Below are 12,623 nucleotides of genomic sequence, written 5' to 3'. Positions count from 1 at the left end.
AGATTCGATCATAGCCCTGAATACTGTGAGAACAGTTTATTTTGACTTCTTCTGTTTCCTTTGAAATGTACAGCTGGGCTGGAGTCTGGTAAATTTGGGAATTCAGAGAAGAACCTGTGGAAAAGACAAAAAAAACCCTCTGACTACAAATGTGACAAATTTTCCACATGTCAGTTTGTCCATGTATGATTGACTAGATTAAGTTGAGTAAGTAACCTTTATAAAAACCAAGAAGAGCAGCACTTTAACAACAATATATATTTGCAGCTCCTTACTGAAACAAGTGCCAGATAATAAAAAAAAAAGACCAGAAATAAAGTGTTTAAGTTAATACAACCGATCTACTTCTTCTGACAATTAATCCTAGTTTTAGAGACCATAGGAACCTCATGGTTGCAAGCAAATACCTCTTTAAAACATTTTAAAGAATAAATACAATACTAATTTTTACCTGAAACATGGAAAAAACCAACAAGAGAACAATACAAGAGAATGATCATCATTGTGTTCTCTGACTTCAGTTTAAGAGCCGTCTGGTTATAGGTTAGCCTGTTAGGAATACAAGAGACCAGGTTTTTAAGGTGGGTGGTGTCTTACGGGTTCCTGCTCTTCTATATGTTATGTTAAATGCTGCTAACCACCATACACCGCTGCCTCAACAAAGATATGCTGCCATCTTGTGAAAGAAAGTAAAACAAACCTGCAAGAATATATTCAAAGTTAGTCAGAAAACAGTCCCTTTGGAAAATCATTAACTTATTATTCATTAGTAGATATGAATGTGTTCACTCATATTCACAAGACAAGTTATTTGTCACGTTATTAATAATTTCCCCATTCACACTTCGCTTGTGCTTTTGGAAGTTTGTTTTTTCCTTTTCTGTTTCCGTTTTTCCCCGTTTCCCTTGTGTTTTTTGTGCTTTTGCAGCATTTTTCTTATTGCTGGTATTTTCTTAAGTTGAAGTCCAATTTGGCCTCTCAGGGCCACCGTAAAATTTCCTGTTCCGCGGACATGACAGTTGGCTACTTCAGGCCCCGATTAAGACCAGGCTCCTTGTCAGTCACTTAAATTGATGAGATGCAAGTTTAATGATAAATACATATTGATTAATTTCTTTTCCTTTTTTAAATTTTATTTTTAACATGGTTAAAACCAGCTTTTTAATCATTTGAATTTAGTTGTTTTCAGTCCCATTGCCAAAGGTGTGTACAGTCAAGCACATAGCCATTTAATCTGTCTTTGACAATGTTTGTGGAAAAATGGGTTGTTCTAAAGAGCTTCAAGCACGGTTCATTAATAGGATGGAACCAATGTAACAGTCAGTTAAGTGGTTATGTAAGTGTTACTGGTATTAAAGTGGTATTATTGCAAAGTCCATGCATCTGTGGCAAAAGGCACAGTGCATCAAATTCCCCAGTGTTCTGCTCACTCAATAACTGGGATGAATTTCAAAATAAAACATAGCACTGATAATTTAAAGTATTGGTCAGTTGTTTCTTATAAAAACCATTGCACCAACGGACATGACTAAGACCAACCTGTTTATGTGACAGTAATATTTAAACTATGTTTGACTATAAACAGTCTTACTGAAGGCTTGAGGTGTTTGTTTAGTATAACAGGATGTGGCAACTGTATTTCATTATTGCACAGAAGAACCTCATATTATAATATCTGATCTGGATGGGGAGCAAGACAAATGTTGGCTAGAAGTGCGATCCAGGTGCAGAAGGCTGTGAGCTACAAAACTGAAATGAAAAAGTGGGGGAAAAAGTAGCTGACAGGAGGTTTTTGTATTGAGAAACAATGGAATATAGCACCGTGTGGCTAGCAACGCAGAAATACACTGCACTGCTGTTCGGGTTGAGACCTTTAATTGTCAATGTGCAGGTCTCGCCTTTAGTTGAACGCCCAGTCATCGTCACATTTACTCCAGTCTCTGGATATTCTTTATCGACATTCATGTATCCCAGGAGCTGCAGCTCATTATTCTTTGATTGCTTGTACCAAAAGATTCGGGTATAGTCCTGGATATGATGGACACATTTGATTTTGGCAACTGTTTCTTCAGATGTGTAGAAAGATTCAGCAGGAGTCTGTTGGACTTTGTCAATGTGAGAAGACCCTGCTGAAATAAGTATGTCTGCATTAAGGAGACTAATGCAAAACAATTATGCAGTAATAGAATATTTTAATTATAGACCTAATTAGCGACTTAAATAAAAATAAAAGAAACAATAATATTTACCTGAAACCTGTACAAGTCTAAAGATTAAACACAAGAAGATGATCATGATGCAGTGTTTTCTGAGTCTGTCTATTTGATACTGAGTTTCTGCCTTACTGTAGGCTGGTATGGCGATTACTGTATTCCTACTTCAGAGGAAACCCTCCCACTATGTAAGCATACAGAACCTTTAAAGGTGGGTTGTATCTCATCACTTCCTCTTTTAACATTAAAGCCAACTACTCGTGCACACCACTCTGGACCACAATGTGTGAGAAGCAAAAAACCCACACAAAGCAGTGTAATAAAGCTTGCTTTTTACCCTAGGTAGTGTTGTAAGCTCTAGATGTAAAACCTTCAACATCACACACGATGCCAGTATTTTCATACCTAAAAGGTTTCCTTCTTTTCTCTGATACTACTAATTTGATAGTATTAATATACTGTTCAGCTTTTGTGTATTTGGATAATTAAACAACAGATAAGGCTTACTTAAAGTACAATAAAATTGAGGACTGGAGTCATCACTGCAGTCCAATCCTCAAGTTTAATTTAATGCAGACATATTGAATATTGAGGATGCTTTTTATACCAGGATGTGGTAACTTGAATGCTGCATTCTTGTTCATAATGAATCCTAAATGTTAATATGTGATCTGGGTTAGAGGACAAATGCGTGCTGGTTTGAAGTGTACAGATACGTGGGGCTGTCAGCTGAAAACTGAATTTGTTAGTAAGGGGTAAATGAAATGCTGCATATTTGGGTTTTTTCTTTTTCTATAATAGGACATGATAGCAACAAATGTTGCTTTGCTGCTCATGAGGAACCTTCTATTGTGATATCTGATCTTTGTGACACCAACATTGGTTATAATGGCTGATTCCAGGTGTGAGAGGCTGTGAGCTGTAATACAGATATTAAAAAATGTGTTTGATAGGTTTTTGTATGGAAGTCTAGCGATGTGCACTACTGTGGTAACTAGCAGCACAGAAGTACACCCCACTGCTGCTCAGTTTGGTTTCCTTAATCGTTAATGTGCAGTTCTTTCCTTGACTTGCACTCCCTTCCATCACCACATTCACTCCAGCCTCTGGATTACCTCCTGTTAAAAGCATGTATCCCAGCAATTCTAATTGTTTCTTTGACTGTTTGTACCAGAGGATTTGGTTATAGCTTGAAATATTATGCGAGCAGGAGATTTTAGCATCTTCTCCATTTGTGTAAATATCAGCTGGAGTCTGGTAGACTTTGTCGCTGTAAGAGGAACCTGTTGGACAGATATCAACCAAAAGTAAGAGACAATTCATTAACTTAAAAGTTAAAAATGATGTATTTAAAAATTCAATTTATATCCTGTTATATTTCTAATACTCTTTAATTCTGGCTTAAATATATTCAGCACAATTATGCTGTTACCTGATACTAGAATACAGTTTAAATGACAGCTCAGGAGTATAATAATCACGATCATCATCTCGCTATGAAAGGTGTTGTATGGTTATGTAAGACTAAATCTGCTTAGAGCAAACAGTCATTCAGTGGGTGGAGCTTATTATTAGAACTGTCATGGTGTCAGCCTTCTTCAATTTACAAGTCTTTGCAATGATATACTGGAGCGCCATGACAGGAAATGTTACAGGTGCACAGGGCTGTGAACTCTGAGAAGAGATGAAAACTGATGATTGGAAGGTTTATGTATTGAGGAGCAGTGATACATCGCACTGTGTGACTAGCAGCACAGAAGTAAACTGCACTGCTGTTCACAATGAGTCCTTTAATTGTTAGAGTGCAGGTACTGCCTTGAATTGCACTCCCACTTATTTCCACATTGGCATCAGTCTCTGGATATCCATCATTCACATTCATGTATCCCAGGAACTGCATCTGATCGTTCCTTGATTGCTTGTACCAGAGGATTTTATCATAGTACTGAAAGCTGTGAGAGCAGCTGATTTTAGCTGTTTCTTTAGCTCTGTAGTATATTTCTGCAGGATTCTGCTGGACTTGGTTATGGAGAGAAGAACCTGTAAGATGATTTACACAAAAAATATTTTCAGGACAGGAGTTTAAGACAAGAACAACTATTTTTTTTCATTACATAAAATACAGTTCTTGAATCACTGGTACTCATAAACACATTATCCATTTGAAATACAAGGAACAATTAAGAATTTATTACCTGAAACCAGAATAACGTCAAAGCTTAGAAAGAAAAAAAATATCATGATGCTGCGTTTTCTGACTAGACTAAACATCAGTCTGTATAATGTTTCTGTAACAGTGTGTACTGATTCCATCTCCTTATAGCCCCTCCCATCAGGGAAGTAGCACAACCTTTAAGATGGGCTGTATGGCCTAGTATTTCCTCCACTTCTTGACACTAACCAATCAACTACCACTACACACCACATTTAGAAATGTGCATAATAACTCTTGCGGGTAAAAATGACTGTTTAAGCTCCAAAGTAATCATATTTCTCGGTAGCTGAGCACCTCACAAACACGCATACGACTGCAGCCAGTTTAGACTGCTGGGTTGAAAGTGATACACAAATGTTACTAGTACCATGTTGATACGATTGCAATCAGACTTTTATTGACTCCTGTCCCATTTTAAAGGTCTACCTATAGATATCCTGTCACTGTGTCAAAGATAGTCATGCAGTTGTAAGAAGCTTTGAACTGTCTGATATGACTAGTAACTCTCCTACTCTGTGCTAAAGACCAACACAAAAATACACTGCACTTATTTGCATTTCCATTCATCTTGACATCAACTTCACCCTCTGGAATTCACGACTTCCTAATACATATTAAAGAAAGATTTGGCTGCTTGGACATGAACCTGTGAGAAATGACAAAAAAAAACTTTTTTAAAGATCACAATAACAATGGAAGCACGACTCAGTGCAAGGCTGGGATGTTAAGAGGCTTGTGAGTTCATTATCATTGTTTTAAGACATGCATCTTATAAACTCTTATAAAGCCCTTTCTTTGTTTGCTTAAAACTGCATTTGGTTATAAGATCTGAAGGCTACATGAGCAGTAGATTTTTGAGCAATAAGAGCAGCCTTGTTTGTGTCAACGAAACAAAAACAGTGAAACAATAAAGAAATGTTCATTTGAACCCCAAAGATGAGAGCTGATTCAACTGAGAATCAGTCAAGTTTATTGTGTTTACATCTTTTTAGGTGCTGATTATATCGACCTCTGTAAAAACAGATCCAAAATTCAACGTATTTAAACTTTTTTCTAAAATAACTACTTCATTTAAAGGTCATCAGTCACAAATTCAACAAATTCAATTCAACAAGTTGATAATGACGTGTGAGAATTTGTAACATCTTCGTGTTCTTGCTGAAATAAGACAGTGCACATGTTTTGAATACTGGAGGATGGGGTGGTTTAAATAGTGCCTTGCTGCTCATGAGGAACATTCTGTTGTGATATCTGATCTTTGTGAGACCAAGATTGGTTATAATTGTTGACTCCAGGTGTGAGGAGCTGTACAAAACTTGTGGTGTTAGGTTTTTGTATAGAGGTGGAGTGATTTGCAGCGCTGTGGAAACTAGCTGCACAGAAATACACTCCACTGCTGCTCGGTTTGATATCCTTAATCGTCAATGTGCACTTCTCGCCAGTTCTTGCACTTCCATTCATCATCACATTCACTCCAGTCTCTGGGTTGTCGTTGTTTAAATACATGTATCCCAGAAATTGTAGCCGTGTCTCTAACTGTTTGTACCAGAGGATTTGGTTATAGCTTGGAATACTGTGTGAGCAGTAGATTTTAGCATCTTCTCCTCTTGTGTAAATGTCAGCTGGATCCTGGTCGACTTGGTCACTTAAAGAGGAACCTGCTGAAGAGATATCAATCAAAGTAAGCCACAACATGTAAGAATATGCCTTAAAATTATGCTACTTAAAAAATACAAATATACCAACATTATAATAATAGTGTAGTTTCTTATTAAAATGCACTTAATGTATTCATTGTATTACCTGAAACTAAAATACAGTTAAAATAAATGCTCAGAAGTAGAGTAATCATGATGCTGTGAAAGATGTTCTCAGTTGTGATGAGAAAACAAACTCAAGTAAACCATCATTCAACAGGTGGAGTCTTATTATGTCCTCAGCTGATATCATAGCTCTGACAGCCATGACTACACATTCAGCCTACCGGTTCAGTATAAAAGTCAAAGATAGACTGCCACCTTATGACAGGAAACATTACAGGTTCAAAGAGGCTGTGAGCTGTGAGAAGAGCTGAAGTTGGTTATTTGGGAGATTTAAGTGAAATGGAGCAACCTCGTTGTTTGTAAAAGTGACAGTAAAAACAATTTATAGCTGAAATCAATATAACTTTAAAGGGTGAATAGGAAGATGATGACACTGATGACAAATTTTATCTCTTTATAATTTGTAGATGTTACACTTGTGAACAAAATGTACATTTGTTTTAGACTTCTTTCAACAGTGTTGTTGCTTGTGGTTTAATGACTTCATTAAACTACAGTGAAGTTGCTTTTCAATTCTTTTTTCCTTGTTTAGTGACAGTTTATTTTAGTACTGAACAAGTGCATTAAAGTCAAGGTCAGTGTGTTAAGTGAAAATTCAAAGGACAGCTGAATGGTGATTATCACTGCGAGAAGATCAGTGCGTTTATGTATCTGCAATTAATCAACATCTTCTGTCTTTGCAGAGTTCTCTTCTCTTTAAGAGCAGAGTAAAAATCTACAATAAAATAGTGCTCATGTTGAAATCCTACACGGGAGATATTGTTATTATTGGAGGTTGATTTATTTATTTATTAGAAATGTGGCTTCTTAAATGTGTAATGTGTTTATAGGTTTTTGTATTGAGGTGCAGTGATGTGCAGCACTGTGGTACTAGCAGCACAGAAGTACACTCCACTGCTGCTCATTTGAGATCCTTAATCGTTAATGTGCAGTTCTTTCTTTATTTGCATCCCTCTATCATCACATTCACTCCAGTCTTCTGGATAACCTTGTCAAACATGTATCCAAGCAATTGTAGTGTTTTCTTTGACTGCTTGTACCAGAGGATTTTATAGCTTTGAATACTGTGTGAGCAGTAGATTTTAGCTCCTTCTCCTTTGTGTAAATGTCAGCAGGAGTCTGGTCGACTTGGATCACTTGAAGAAGAACCTGTTAGAAGACATCAGCCAAAGAAATGACACAAAATAGAAAAATGATAAAAATGTGTTATAAAATGCAACTTAAATACAGTTATAATGGTAGCTGTGGATAACACTGTTCTAAAGTGTATTTAATACATTCATGGCATTACCTGACACTAGAATATTGTTAAAATAGATGCTTAGAAGTAGAATAATCATGATTCCTTGATGCTTTCGGTTCTGCAAAAACGTTCTTATGAACAAACCATCATTTAGCAGGTGGAGTCTCAGCATCCTTATCTTATTATCATACTCGTCATAGTTTCAGTCACTACCACCAATTTACATTTGTGTTTCAGTGTAAACGTTTGAGTAAAAGTATACTGCCACCTAATGACAGGAAGCGTTACAGGTGCATTGGGCTGAAATGTTGTTATTGGGAACAGTTAACAAGAAGAAGATGATCGTGATGTTGTGTTTTCTTGCTGAAGTAAATATCAATGTACTTGATATTGTGTTACGTCTTACTGATGTTATTATGCTCATTATTTCTCCCTCCCATCAAGTAAACAGACCCAACCTTTTAAGGTGGTTTGAGTTGCACAGACTGGCCATCATCCTAAAGTTTTCCTTTTCACTTTGAAGGTTATTAATCTTTGTTTTGTACATTTTGTCCATAACAGTACCTCCTACTGTATTTACTCACACTGTAACTGTAACTACTCCATCATTTTAATCTGTGTAATTAAAAGAATCTCAAAATTAATTCTTAGTGATTGGTAAAAGAAAAATTGTATTTCCAAATGTTTAAAGAACATTTTTCAGTATAGAAGCTACTATGTCATTTACAGCCCACTAAAGAACAACTGAGGAACAACTCTAAATGTATGTAAATATTTGAGTCGTCAGCGTGCTGAAATCAGACGCTGCTGATATTTTGAATATTAGAGGTACTTTTGATAAAAGGATGTGGCAGCTTACATGTTGTATTGCTGCTCATTGCAGCAACTTTCTATTATAATATCTGATTTTTGTGAGACCAACATTGGTTATAATGGTGGATACCAGGTGTAAGGAGCTGTGAGCTGTAATCCAGATATTGAAAAGCTGAGAGGTTTTTGTATGGAGGTGCAGTGATGTGCGCCACTGTGGTATCTAGCAGTCTGGTATAGGCAAATGAACAACAGACATCTGCAGTTCTTGGGATACGTGTACGGCACCGTGGATAATCCTGAGAAAGGACTTGATGTGAAATTAAAAGGAGATGCAAATAAAAATAAGACTTGCACACTAACAATCGAAAAACTGGGCCCAAACAGCAGCGCAGTGTACTTCTGTGCTGTCACTCAACACAATGCTAGAAAGCACTGCACTTCAGTACAAAAACCTCACCATGTGTTCCCCCCTCAGCACACGGTGCTGCACCAGCACCTGCGAAGAGGGTTTTTTTCCCCCCTCCTTTTTTTTCCAAAGTTAGCTTCCTTCTGTCAGGCAACACACAGTATTTAAATGCCCTCAGATATTCAGTATATCTGCAGTGGCAGCATCTCAGGAAACTGGAGCACTATCATGATGCAGGTTTTCATTAGATTTGTACTTTTCCCCCTTTGGCTTCAAGGTAGTAATTAATAATTAACATTTGAAATGCAAATATTTTCTGCTATAGTCATGGTGTGCACTGCAACAACCAAGTTTATTTTTGTTATGGCTTCTTTTTTTCCCCTCTGTCAAGGAATACCTGGAACATTTATACTATTTATTTAAAATATTGCCAACTAATACCTGAGATATTTTCTGCTTATTTTATAAACAGATTGCTGTAATAGTTCATCAATGAATATGGAAAATGTTTAAATGAGGGGAAAAAATGAGTAAATACACTTTTTTGTTTCAGATTATATAAGAAGATATCAAATTCTGTTTGAATGTTGTATTTTCTCTGCACAGGTCACTGCCAGGATGTTACTCAATATCCTAAAATCAGCTGGAGTTATGTGTCCAGTTCTGCAGAGATGAACTGCAGCCATAACAAAGGCTTTACCTATATCCAGACATACTGGTACATTCAGCGACCGGGAAAGACCATGACATTCATCCTCTCCAAACTTCTTGGGGGGAAAATTGAATATGGAGACATCTCTGAAGCAAAATATTTAGCCAGCAAAAAAAACTTTGACATTGGGACTCTCACTGTGAAACACTTGCAGTTTAATGACAGCGGGGTGTATTTTTGTGCTGTTGGCAAACACAGTAATGTGAGAAGCAGGAGAAGCTGTACAAAAACTGTTTGCTAATCAATTAGATGTATATTGGGGAAAAAAAACAAGCATTTTATATCATGTCACCAGATGGCACTATAGGGCTCAAGAAACACTTCACCTTAACATGCAGCATATGAAATATAAAGTAGGTAGTTAAGATTTAAGGGAGCACAAACAAAGAGTTCACAGCAAACAAAACTACTTTAAATGTCAACTATGAATTTTGTTCAATGATAATCTTTTACTAAGAGAGTAAGAGATAATTACTTATACAGCCACTGAGTTGATAAATTTCTCTCCATCTATCACATCACAAAATGTAGATTACAGAAGACTACAGAAGCTTTTTGCCTCACTTATACTGACTGGAGCTTTGATTAACTGGGTTTTTCTTTTAGGCTCTCTCAGTCCTCATAAATTCACTTGAACTCCTGGCTCCTCCCAAGTAGCTGAAGCCTTTTTCTGTCTGGGAGTAATTGTGTTTATCACTTCGGTTACCGTCACTATCAGCCACTATTAGTCACTTTCATCTCATGCAAAAGCCCATGTGTAGTCTGAGTCGCTTTTTGAGCAGTTTCTCAAAATGATCACGTTTCTCCTCTTTTGCCTGGCAGGTAAAAACTTGTTTCAACTATATTTGTTGATGTTTGATTAATACTGTACATTTAGTTTAGTTTTTTTGTTCAGTATTGATCAGAGCATAACTAATAATATTCATTTTTCTTTCTTCATACAGGTGTTTGTGAGGGTCTTAGAGTTCATCAGACTCCCTCTGATATTATCGCACAACCTAGTGGCAAACCTGGTGACAAAATTCAGATTTTCTGCACCCATAATAAAACAGACTACTGGGTGATGCTCTGGTACCAGCAGCCACCTGGAGACACAGCTATGAAACTCATTGGGTATTTATACTCCAAAGATGTCACAATGGAAGAGCTATATAAAAATAATTTCAACATCTCTGGAGACCTGACTGGGAATACAGCAAAGAAGAGTTCTCTCATAGTTAAACTTGCAGGAGAAGAGCAAAATGCAGTTTACTACTGTGCTGCGAGAGAAGCACTATGACAAAAAGGCTCTTTGAACCTTACAAAAACTGCACAACGTGGAATCATCAGTGGTTTAAAAAGAAGATAGGGAATAAACTGATCACATACACCTGCTTTTGTGGTTGTACTGTGGTTTGATGTAATCATGTTTTCATTGGCTAACGTATTTTGTGACCGTTTTTTTATGTTTGTTATAAGGAAAGCTGTCCAAAAACATCATTTGTTGTGAAATCTAATAAAAGGAGAGCTTATATAGATAAATCACATGAAGCCACTCCTCCTCTGCCTATATCACACTGGTTTCTTCATGCAATGACACCCATCTCTGTGGGAAAGCACCTGCCGCACAGACTCTGTTGATTTAAATGCTGCGATACAGCATTTTTTTTTTGTAGCTCATGTCAGAACTCTACACAATGATCAGTTTTCTTTTTGGCCTTTTCCTCACAGGTAACTGCTTCACACTTAAATGCGATTTACAATCTTTGCTTTCACATTTTATATTATTGATGTGTCAACCTCTGCTTACAGCAGGTATTTCATTGGGAGTTCAGGTCCGTCAGTCTCCCTCTGCTGCTATCAGAAATGCTGGTGATGATGTACAACTAATCTGCACCCATGAAAAAACTGACTACAGAGTGATGCTGTGGTACCAGCAGTCACCTGGAGACACAGCTCTGAAACTAATTGGATATGTGGACTATAGCACAATAAAATATGAAGGAGATTTTGAAAAGTATTGCAACATCACTGGAGATTTAAGTGGAAATACAGCTAAGAGGGGGTCTCTGTTTATAGCGGGTCTAAAAGAGTCTGAGCACAGCGCGGTGTATTACTGTGCAGCGCGATATGCACACTGAGGCAGATTTCCTGTTAGTTACACAAAAACTAAATGCATACATCTTTTATCAACTGTGGTTTTATGTCTTTAAGCAACCTTCAGTCATCCAGCTGCTCTCTGGGATCCCTGTCATGTGATACATACGTCATTTCCTCATGTCTTTTTTTTTTTTTTTAAACATACATACTAGTGACAACCCTCATCAGTATCACATTTATCTCGCAGCTGCACAGGATATAGAACTAAAATGATAATTTTACTTATTTTAGGTCATCTTATGGGTAATTTCAACTTTCCTCTAGATCAGCAAGTTTCTATTTTGTTTCATTGTTTAAGCAAATCTAAGTTGTTGTTGGGTTTTTTTTTGTAGGTTTTTCACTCGGGGTTCAGATCCATCAGTCTCCTTCTGTCATCAAAAAGGCTGATGCCAATGTTGAGATTTTGTGCAAACATGAAAAATCTGACTACAGAGTGATGCTTTGGTACCAGAAGCGACGCAGAGAAACGGCTCTGAAACTTGTTGGATATGGATATGCAAAGTTCAACAATGACAGCGTTGAGGAGCCATTTAGAAAACATTTCAAATTATCTGGAGATCTGGAAGGAGAGAAAAAGCATAGCTTGCTTACCATAATCAACCTTAAACCGCTTGAGCACACTGCGACTTACTTTTGTGCAGCCAGGGAAGCACACTGCATCAAACAGCCATCTTCTCTTAACAAAAACCTCTTTTTTGCTCACCCCTGAATATAGGTTAAAGAGTAAGTATCTCCCATACAATCATGGGTTGTTTTTGTGGTTTACCGAGTTCCCAGCTTATCAGCACATGTATTACACTACTGCTTTCCTTTCACCCTTCAGACATACACTGCGTTGCCACAAGTATTAACTCACCAATCCAAATCATTGAATTCAGGGGTTCCAGTCACGTCTATTGCCACAGGTGCATAAAATCAATGTGAAAGAAGGGCTCAGTCTCAGGAATTCCAGCATAGTATTCTGACAGTATGCCATCAGTGCAACAAGTCCACAGTCAACTATTGGTGGTATAATGTCAACTAGAAGCAACTAGAAAAAACAGCAACTCAGCCAAAAAA

The sequence above is a fragment of the Haplochromis burtoni genome, unplaced genomic scaffold (assembly GCF_018398535.1).
Source record: "Haplochromis burtoni strain Fernald_Lab_line unplaced genomic scaffold, NCSU_Asbu1 Contig_393, whole genome shotgun sequence".
Taxonomy (NCBI): domain Eukaryota; kingdom Metazoa; phylum Chordata; class Actinopteri; order Cichliformes; family Cichlidae; genus Haplochromis; species Haplochromis burtoni.
Note: the sequence above shows the minus strand (reverse complement) of the source record.